Source organism: Bufo gargarizans, chromosome 2 (assembly GCF_014858855.1).
Source record: "Bufo gargarizans isolate SCDJY-AF-19 chromosome 2, ASM1485885v1, whole genome shotgun sequence".
Lineage (NCBI taxonomy): Eukaryota > Metazoa > Chordata > Amphibia > Anura > Bufonidae > Bufo > Bufo gargarizans.
Genome location: NC_058081.1, coordinates 717168955 through 717178687, shown reverse-complemented (window position 1 = coordinate 717178687; position 9733 = coordinate 717168955).

Sequence of the window (9733 nt, the reverse complement as noted above, 5' to 3'; positions counted from 1 at the left end):
AATACACACAATAAGCACAATATATTTTAGCGTTGCTGAACCTGTAAAAGATTAGTGCAAATCACAGTGAAATAATAGATCATTTAAATAATAATGTAATTAAATAATTTAATAAAATAGTGCAAGTAAATCACATTAGAGTCTTCTCCATGAAGGTGGATGAAATGCACCAAACAGGAATCAAATAGTGCAAACTTTCTTTTGTAATCCAAGGGAAGTAATAGAAGGCATTTGTAATTCACAGGAAGCAATGTCATTATTTGTAATCCAAATGAGGTAGTAAAGTCATTTGTAATCCACATAAGGCAATAACGGTATGTATAATCCACATGGGGTAATAGGTAAAATAGCAGCACAGGTCACGAGAACCTATTTTTTTTATCAAAGGGGCTCCCAAATAACCTGAAAAGGGGAAAAAATAAATTTTTGCATAAACCGTATGCAACTTGGATATTTGGTAGCTGGGGGGAGTCCTAACTAAATGTGACTATCCGGTTGAGGACAATAAGGGGCAACCTGAAACATAAAAACAATGCCAACAGGCCCCACCCTTCAAGCACAGTCCACACCGTGGCTCCCACAGTCCTTTTATTCTTTCTTTAAATGATCAGACTTAAGCTCCTTAGGGGAAGGACCTCGAATCTTCCTCACTGGCACTGCTACTACTGAAACTAATGAGAGGTTTGTCCTGCCTATGATAAGCAAGACGTGCCGCAGAAGGGGGGCTTTGGCGACACCTGCTGTCTGACCTGGGTAGTGTCCGGGTTGTCACGCTCTTCATAGTAGCTGCCATTTTCTGTTTGGTGGATCCGGAACATCCTGCCAGGTTAAATGGAATCAGGACCTCCGGCTGCAGTGGAACAGGTAAGCGCTCCAGCTCCTGGTGTGTAGGATCCCACATAGCCCTTTCTCTGGCTGCGGCCATCTTCCAGGGCACTAGGTAGAACTCTTTTGGGTTGAAAGAAAAGGTGTTGGTTGTGACACAACCCATCATGCACGTTGGTGTTACAGGCAACCGCTGGACGAGTGGCTCCGGCTCTGGCTTAGTACCAAAACGCAATATCCCGTCTGCTGACTCCTGTAGGCAACAAACTCCTCCCGCCGTGGCTGGATCTTCAGGCTAGCACTCCGATGCTGACACTGTAGCTTTTCCAGAAGTACGACGGTGACAGCAAAGGGCCCCTGATGGCCTACCATAGGGGTGTACTCCACCCTTTCTCCCTTATACAGACTGTGCCTTGCCTGCGGCAGGTAATGGCGTTTCACAGAGCGCCGTCCCACGAATAACTACTGCCCATTTTTCTCATCCATGAGGAACCCACTGCCTCGCTGGACAGAACCAGACTACTGACCCGGTTCTCCGATCCAGCAGAGGATCTGGAGGCTGCGGTCGGTCACACACTCGGATGGCCCAGTCTTTTATTGCCCGCTTATACTCCCATTGGTCACAGGCATTGGCGGACACTTCTGGAGGCACCATGGGGTTAAGGCCTTCATATGGACCTCTCTTCCCAGGAGTGGTTACTCCAGCCGCCTCTGCTGCGCCGGCATGGGGAATTCCTGCGGCATCTTCTCAGAGAGTCGCTGATATTGCGATACCTGAACCTCTTGCGGGGCATCTTTCACTTCGGGCAGCTCATCTCCCCAACACATGATGTTGCCCCAGTCTGGCTAACGAGGATGCGCCATCTTACTTCGTCTTGCGCTGCTACAGACTGGTGAAGAAGGAGGGGCTTGAGGGGAGGAGTCTTCACTTCCTCTTCTTGCACTGTAATATCGCTCCCTGTGGGCCGGGCTGGATTTTCCCGCTTCTGCTAGAGGCGTTCCTTCAGTTTCCCGTTTCTGGGCTGGTTGAAGATGATGCACCATTACGGGCAAAAATGGCGTATTAACCCTTTGGATGCCGGCCCGCACAGTAAAGTCATTTTTAAAGGGGTTTTTGTAAATCCTATAGGCTGTATAATACAAGGGTACACAGATTTATCCTGTTTGGATCCTGTTTGTCACGCCAAATGCAGCATTCGTCAGGTGCACTACTTGAGGTCCCTTTAGGTAAATGTTGTCATGACGCCAGTTGCAATGAAGCAATAGTGATATGGTAGTAGATGGTACCCAGGTGTAGGAATGCCAGCGTGGTGTAGGGTGGCCTGAATGTCCCTTAAAGTGTGGCTGTGCATGTGTCACGGTGCTCCTACCTGGATACGCTGGAACCCCAGACGTTGCCCTCCGACACAGCAGAAAAGGCATGTTTAACCTGGATAATGAGGAAATAATTGAGTCCAGACCTTGTAATGAAGTTGATAACAGCTTTACTTTCAATAAATGTTTCTCCAAACAATTCACCGACTTTGTCTTGGTTGCCAGCAAGTTTTAGCATTGAAACACTGTGGGACTCAAACAAACTCAACTCTGCTACATCAGTTGCTCTTTGACTCTGCTGTGCTGACAGGCTTAAATTGAATATTTTCCTTTGCTTTTTGCTGTACCTTCTTTCTGTTGTCCGACTCTAGATAAATTCAGGGGACTTTCTTCCTGGCTTCAGAGGCTCCAGGCTGTGGCCTCTATATCCAGCAAAGCTTGGCTTGGGACACGTCCTGCAGAGACACGTCTCCTGAACAACCTCCCTGGACAGGGGGTAACTTCAGACTGACTTCCTAACTAACTAAACCCTCCCCTCTCAAGATGGAGAATTAGAATGGAGAGAAGGTTCCATCCTCTGCTAAAGTAGCACTGCCTTGTTTGCTGCCACCTCTGGTGAACCAGGCAAATTACATGAACATAAACAGTTACAAACATAGGAAATGCACATTGTTCAGGACTTGCAATAAATACATAAGATGACATTGTATTAGCCCATTAAAGACAGTAGTGGGGTGCTAAAGTTGTAATGGAATTTGGGGTCATTACACATGCGCAAAGCTTCATTCCTCTGTGCCGCGTCTTATACAGAGCTGCGCATGTTCTGTATGCAGTGCGGACATCGGAGAGGGAAGTGCAGGGAAAGTATTGGAGGACCGGGAGAACTATAAACTATGTGAGTGGCATTTGTACACTTTGTACAGGAAGTTAATATCACCAACCATTCCCATTTTATTAAGGTGTACACATATAAATGGCCCACCCTGTATAACAATAACCAATAAAATTCACAAGCTTCAATAGCAGAATGCAGGAGACTCTATGAGTCTATGGAGGGAAATACCTTAGCCCATCATACCCATTGTCACTCTAAAGTCAACACTAAAGGGGTTGTCCGGGTTCAGAGCTGAACCTGGACATACCCATAATTTCACGCAGGCAGCCCCCCTGAGTTTAGCATTGAAGCATTTCATGCTCCGATGCCCTCCCTTGCCATGCGCTAGATTGCGAAGGACAAGGGCTCTTTTGTTTACAATAACACACTGCTGGGCAGGGACTACTGCCCAGCAGTGTGATCGGTGCCGTCGCCGGCTCTGATGGGCGGGTTTTAGCGCTAGGCTAGGGAAGCGCTAAAGCCAGCCCATTAGTGCCGGTGATGTCACCGGGCTCCCTGCCAGCCCCGTGGGGAGTCTGGTTCGTCAACGGAACTATAGAAAATGCCTTTGCCCTGCACGATTTAGCCAGGGCAAAGGAGAGCATTGGAGCATGAACTGCTCCGATGCTCAAGTCAGGGAGGCTGCCTGGGTGAAAATGGGGGTATGTCCGGGTTCAGCTCTGAACCCATACAACCCCTTTAAGGCCCTTAGGCTTAAGAGAATTCAGGCGGAATATCCACCATAATTCCCTTTTCTTCAAGAGAGATATAATTTGTTGCCATTTTTACTTGGTCTACAATCAGGAATTTTAGTTTGTGTTCCTTATGTCTTTTATCACTAAAATGCTTTGACACCGGTAAATCCTTTCTATTGTTTCTAATGGTCTGCCTATGGTTATTTAACCTAGTTTTCATATCGCAAGTGGTTTCTCATACATGCAATAGTTTACATGGGCACCATAACACATAAATGACCCAAGATGAGTCACATGTGAGATAGTGTTTAATTTCAAATCTTTCATTGGTTTCAGGATGCATAAAAAAAAAAGAGCCCTTCAGCATCAGTTTACAATTGACACAACCTAAGCACGGGAAGCATCCTGTACTTCTAGGTTTAAGAAACGTTTGTCTCATCCACTCACCTGCAGATACATCAGTTTTCACAATTCGATCTTTGATACTCCTTGGTCTTTTTTTATGACATCAATGGGGGATCCTTGAAGGCAGTTATTTGAGGATTGCTGTTCTTCAACGTACCCCAATGTTTTACCTGCTTGTCCAAAAATTGTTCATCAATGGAATTCAAATACTGATGAAATTCCACCAATGCCTCTATTGTTCCAGTCCAAATAAGGAAAACATCATCAATGTACCTCCACCACAACAGAACATGTCTGAAGTGAGGAGATACATAGATGTGTTTCTCCTCAAGTGTATGCATATATATATTTGCATAAGTGGGCGCGAAATAAGAGCCCATTGCCGTGCCCACTCTCTGCAAATAAAACTTCCCCTGAAAAGAGAAGTAATTGCAAGTCAAAGTCAATTCAAGAAGCTCCAATATGAATCGTCTGGTCTCATTAGAATATGTAGATTCTTTCAATACCCTTTTTATAAGTAGCTAATAAACCTATGGCGCAATATCATAAATGCAATTGCATACCAAGAGGTATGAGGTCCTGGTTGAAACCAAACATGTTTACACAGGATGGGGATTTCAGAGCACAGTTGAGGCAATATCTAAAAAATATGCTCTGGATATCATCTTGCTCAATACTGAGTTCATGGAAGCAGGCATTCACAACCAGTCTCCCAAGATGGTACTTGCCCAGCCTTAAACTGCTTATCTTGTGAAATATGACGAGTGCAGAGACATGTCGGTTATTCTAAGCTGAATGTACCTGCACACGTCAGATTGCACAAGGTAAGCAGCTTAAGGCTGGGCAAGTACCAGCTTGGGAGACTGGTTGGGAATCGATATTGAGTTCCTACAAAAAGAACTGGCTATTTTAAAATGGAAAATATTGGTAGTGTTGATCGCGAACATCGCTACTTCGAGAATTCACAAAAATTTTGAATATAGTGCTATATATTAGTATTCGCAAATATTCTAATCGCAAATTTATTGCAAATTTATCGTGAATATCAGCACTTAGCAACATCCCTTGCAGCCAATAGGAAAGTTGCCTACCCCTTAGTGTTGATAGCGAATATTCTAATCGCAAATTTTTATCGCAAATATACTACATTGCTAATTTTTGCAATCGAGAAAATAATGACTGGAGATCCCGAATTCTCGAATTTGCTAATTTATACATGGGAGGCCTCACGAATACCTAAATAGGTGCAATTGAAGAAGATCCCCAAAAAATGAAGGACACCAATAGAAATAAGCAAGCAAAAGATAATGGTAATATGACATCAATTTCTGAACATTTTTTGAAGTCAAAATGTATCTACACAAGAAGGCCTACAAGGAGAGGAAGCCGCAGGTATGGAAGATCTAGGAGAAACCAGATCACTGAGGACTCTGAGGAACATCATCACCAAAGCACAGAATACCAACAAGAAAAATAGACTCTAATGTCGTGGTAAATATTTCTTCAACTATATTGGATGAGTATGAACAAAAAGTTTTGAATAAGGGTTTGTCATTTTGCTCACAGATGGGGATGGATTGGTTTCAGCTGGAGGTGGACTTGAACTGCTTCTTCTGAAATCTCAAGCTGAGGGTGAGCTTCGACTCCAACTCCACTAAATCTAATGCTGGAGAGGCTTCCTAGGTTCAGGGGGCCTCTCCGACATTAAAACAGTTTGATTTGCACATGAAGAGTAATTTTGTCGCTATTGTGAAATCACATGCTGTTGATTTAGTGGAACGTGACATATACTGAGACAGTCTGAACAATGTGTCGCATATTTGTTAGATATTGCCTCAACCGTGCTCTGAAATCCCCATCCTGTGTAAACATGTTTGGTTTCAACCGTGACCTCATACCTCTTGGTATGCGATTGCATTTATGATATTGCACCATAGGTTTATTAGCTACGTATAAAAAGGGTATTGGAAGAATCTACATATTCTAATGAGACCAGACGATTCATATTGGAACTTCTTGAATTGACTTTGACTTGCAATTACTTCTCTTTTCAGGGGAAGTTTTATTTGCAGAGACTGGGCACGGCAATGGGCTCTTATTTCGCGCCCATTTATGCAAATATATATGTGCATACACTTGAGGAGCAACACATCTATGTATCTCCCAATTTCAGACATGTTCTGTTGTGCTGGAGGTACATTGATGATGTTTTCCTTATTTGGACTGGAACAATGGAGGCATTGGTGGAATTTCATCAGTATTTGAATTCCATTGATGAACAAATCAAATTAACATTGACAGCATCTATGGAACAAGTCCGATTTTTGGACACGCAGGTATACATTGATGGGGATACTTTACATACTGATCCTAATATTAAATAAACAGATAAAAACACACTGTTACATTTTACGAGCTGTCATCCAAGGAGAATGGTGAACTCATTACCATATAGCCAGATGTTGAGGGTAAGGAGGATTGTAGATGTGTGGGACCATGCAGATAATTCCTTGAATGAGATGGAAGGTTCCTTTATTAAAAGGGGATACATAGACACTGGATGAGGGCCAAACAAACCCCTAGGGATGCTCTATTAAATGTAGGTGTAAAATAAAGACAGATTACCTTTGGTGTCCACATATAATGAGTTAAGTTCTTCTTGTGCAAAAACATTGGGGTACGTTGAAGAACAGCAATCCTCAAATAGCTGCCTTCAAGGATCCCCATTGATGTCATAAAAAAGACCAAGGAGTATCGAAGATCGAATTGTGAAAACTGATGTATCTGTAGGTGAGGGGATGAGACAAACGTTTTCTAAACCTAGACGTACGGGATGCTTCCCGTGCTTAGGTTGTGTCAATTGTAAACTGATGCTGAAGGGCTCTTTTTTTTTTACACATCCTGAAACCAATGAAAGATTTGAAGTTAAACACTATCTCACATGTGACTCATCTTGGGTTATTTATGTGCTATGGTGCCCATGTAAACTTTTGTATGTATGAGCAACCACTTGCGATATAAAAAAATCTAGGTTAAACAACCATAGGCAGACCATTAGAAACAATAGAAAGGATCTACCGGTGTCAAAGCATTTTTGGGATAAAAACATAAGGAACACAAGCTAAAATTCATGATTGTAGACCAAGTAAAAATGCACAAAAGAGGAGACGACAGATTATATCTCTCTTGAAGAAAAGGGAATTATGGTGGATATTCTGCCTGAATTCTCTAAAGCCTAAGGGCCTTAATGTTGACTTGAGAGTGACAATGGGTATGATGGGCTAAGGTATAGAGTCTCCTGTATTCTGCTATTGAAGCTAGTGAATTTTTATTGGTTGTTATTATATTATAATAACTATGAGATTTTTATAATTATTGAGATTTAATATGATATTTATCTCATTCTGTTATTGTTTTATAGTATGGAAGAACTTGACCATTGAAGAGGGACATCATGGTTCATATGGTCACTGAACGGGCAAATAACTTTGTGGTCTCATCAGGGGCTAGTTAGATACATGGAAATATATGGCAAAATAATTTTTCATAAATGCCCGGAAGGGGTTAATATGGCCGTGGCACCTAGAATAATGGATCTTGTTGGGTGGACTTTGGTCGCTTGGGTGAATATACCATAGCGTATCTGAATGACCATAAGATTGAGATATACACCGGGTCATTATGATGGACTTGGCTAAAGGATCTTTTAGGTGGCGGCATTGATGTAAATAGTCTATATACGAAGTTGCCCTTTAGTTTCCCCTTATGTAAGATGGCGCCCGTCAATGATGAGCATATGAGGGGTTGGAGCATGCGCATTATGAGGGGGAACACGCCGAGGCCTTGGCGCAGCATCCATGTGGCTGCTCTACAGTGAGATGGCGATTAATCATCTTTCGGTATAACCATGACTCCCTCTTATGTCAGTAAAAAGACAGCCAAGCGGTTTTTATTATTAGATATGCACAAACACTTTGCACTTTATATAGAACTGTTTTATATGTACGTATTTCATTGCACTGTATTTAAATGAAGTTGCACTATATTGTAATATAATCATGATATATTAGCACTGAATGAAATCCTGTGTATAGGCACTGCACTATAATGAGTATGTGTATGTTATTGGTTAATTCATTATGAGAGACACATATATTGATGCATTTGCACTTTGTTATTCACTTGGCTTAAGAAAGGTTCCGTGACGGGACCAAAACGTCGCTGATGTGATATGTGTGAATAAAGTCACATTTTTTTCACTAGCTACAGAGGAGTGCCGTGGATTTTTCTTATATATATATTGTGGGGGGATAAGCTCGGGATCGCCTTTGCTGGAGTCAAAGGACACTTGTCTGTTTATCGAGAAGGTTGCATAAATAAAATAAAACAACAAAAGAAAAAGTCTTGCCTGTCCGGCACTTACTAAACATTAGAGGTTCCTATCTATCCGCTGGAGGCTTCTCCCGGCCAGCTCACAAAACAAGGCTTCAGCAACCTAGTGCTCACAGTTTGCTCACTCACACAGACATGCTTTCTGTGTCCCCAGGCAGAGAGACTGACCTCCTGGCTCTGTTATATCCCCACCCTCAGTGCTGCTTCATTAATGACCTCACAGGTGAGAGTCTTTCACCTGCTACTTACATAGGAGAGGAATCTTGGGGAAATATACCTCCCTTCCACTACTAATCCAGCATTGGTATCACATATCCCCCCTCTGCTCAGGCAAGTGGGTCTGAGCAACTGAAACCAGCAGACAATGCACACGTGACAACAACGCATCCGCATTTCCTTGCCACTTTCCTGGTCTGTGCTCCACTGTAAAGCTGTAAGCCTGCAGGGCCAAAAACCATCTTGTCACTCTGCTATGTTTCTCTCTGTTCAGGTTCATCCACTTCAGAGGGGCATGATCAGTGACCAAGCGAAACTTCCGACCCAGCAAGTAGTATTTGAGTGATGCTAAGGCCCACTTGATGGCCAAACACTCTTTCTCTACAACTGCATAGTTCTTCTCATGCTTATTTACCAGATATGAGTGCCACTGTGCACTGGCAGAAGTTGGCAGAGTAGACACTGTAGGCCTGACACACACGCTTGCAGGCAACTTACTGCTATTTAAAATATTAGGTCAAAATTATAATTTTAATTTTTTAATGTAATCTACTGTGACACCAGATATAAGTTGCGCTGGTGACACTATGCACTTGCAGGGCCTGAAACACACACGCGTGCAGGCAACTGACCGCTATTATTTCACAGTCAAAATTGTTTAGTTTTTTTATGTAATCTACTGTGACATCAGATATGATTAAATAAAGAATACTCCGGGTCAGGAGGTCTGTAGTCGTGGCCCAGTGTATTATAACTCAGAAGTGTCAATAAATATAATTATTGTGCTGAATGTAACTATATTGTAGTTACTTTAAAACATAACTTTTATTTTATCGATATTTAGAATATAATGACAGTTGTAGTTGAACAAAATTTGTATCACACTGCTTTTTTGAAGAGAATATCAGGCGTGACAGGAAGATACCGATTTTTTTCTTTCTTTTAGAAGAGTTTTTTTCATATACAGGGTCGCTCTTGGGTAGAGTTGAGCGAACACCTGGATGTTCGGGTT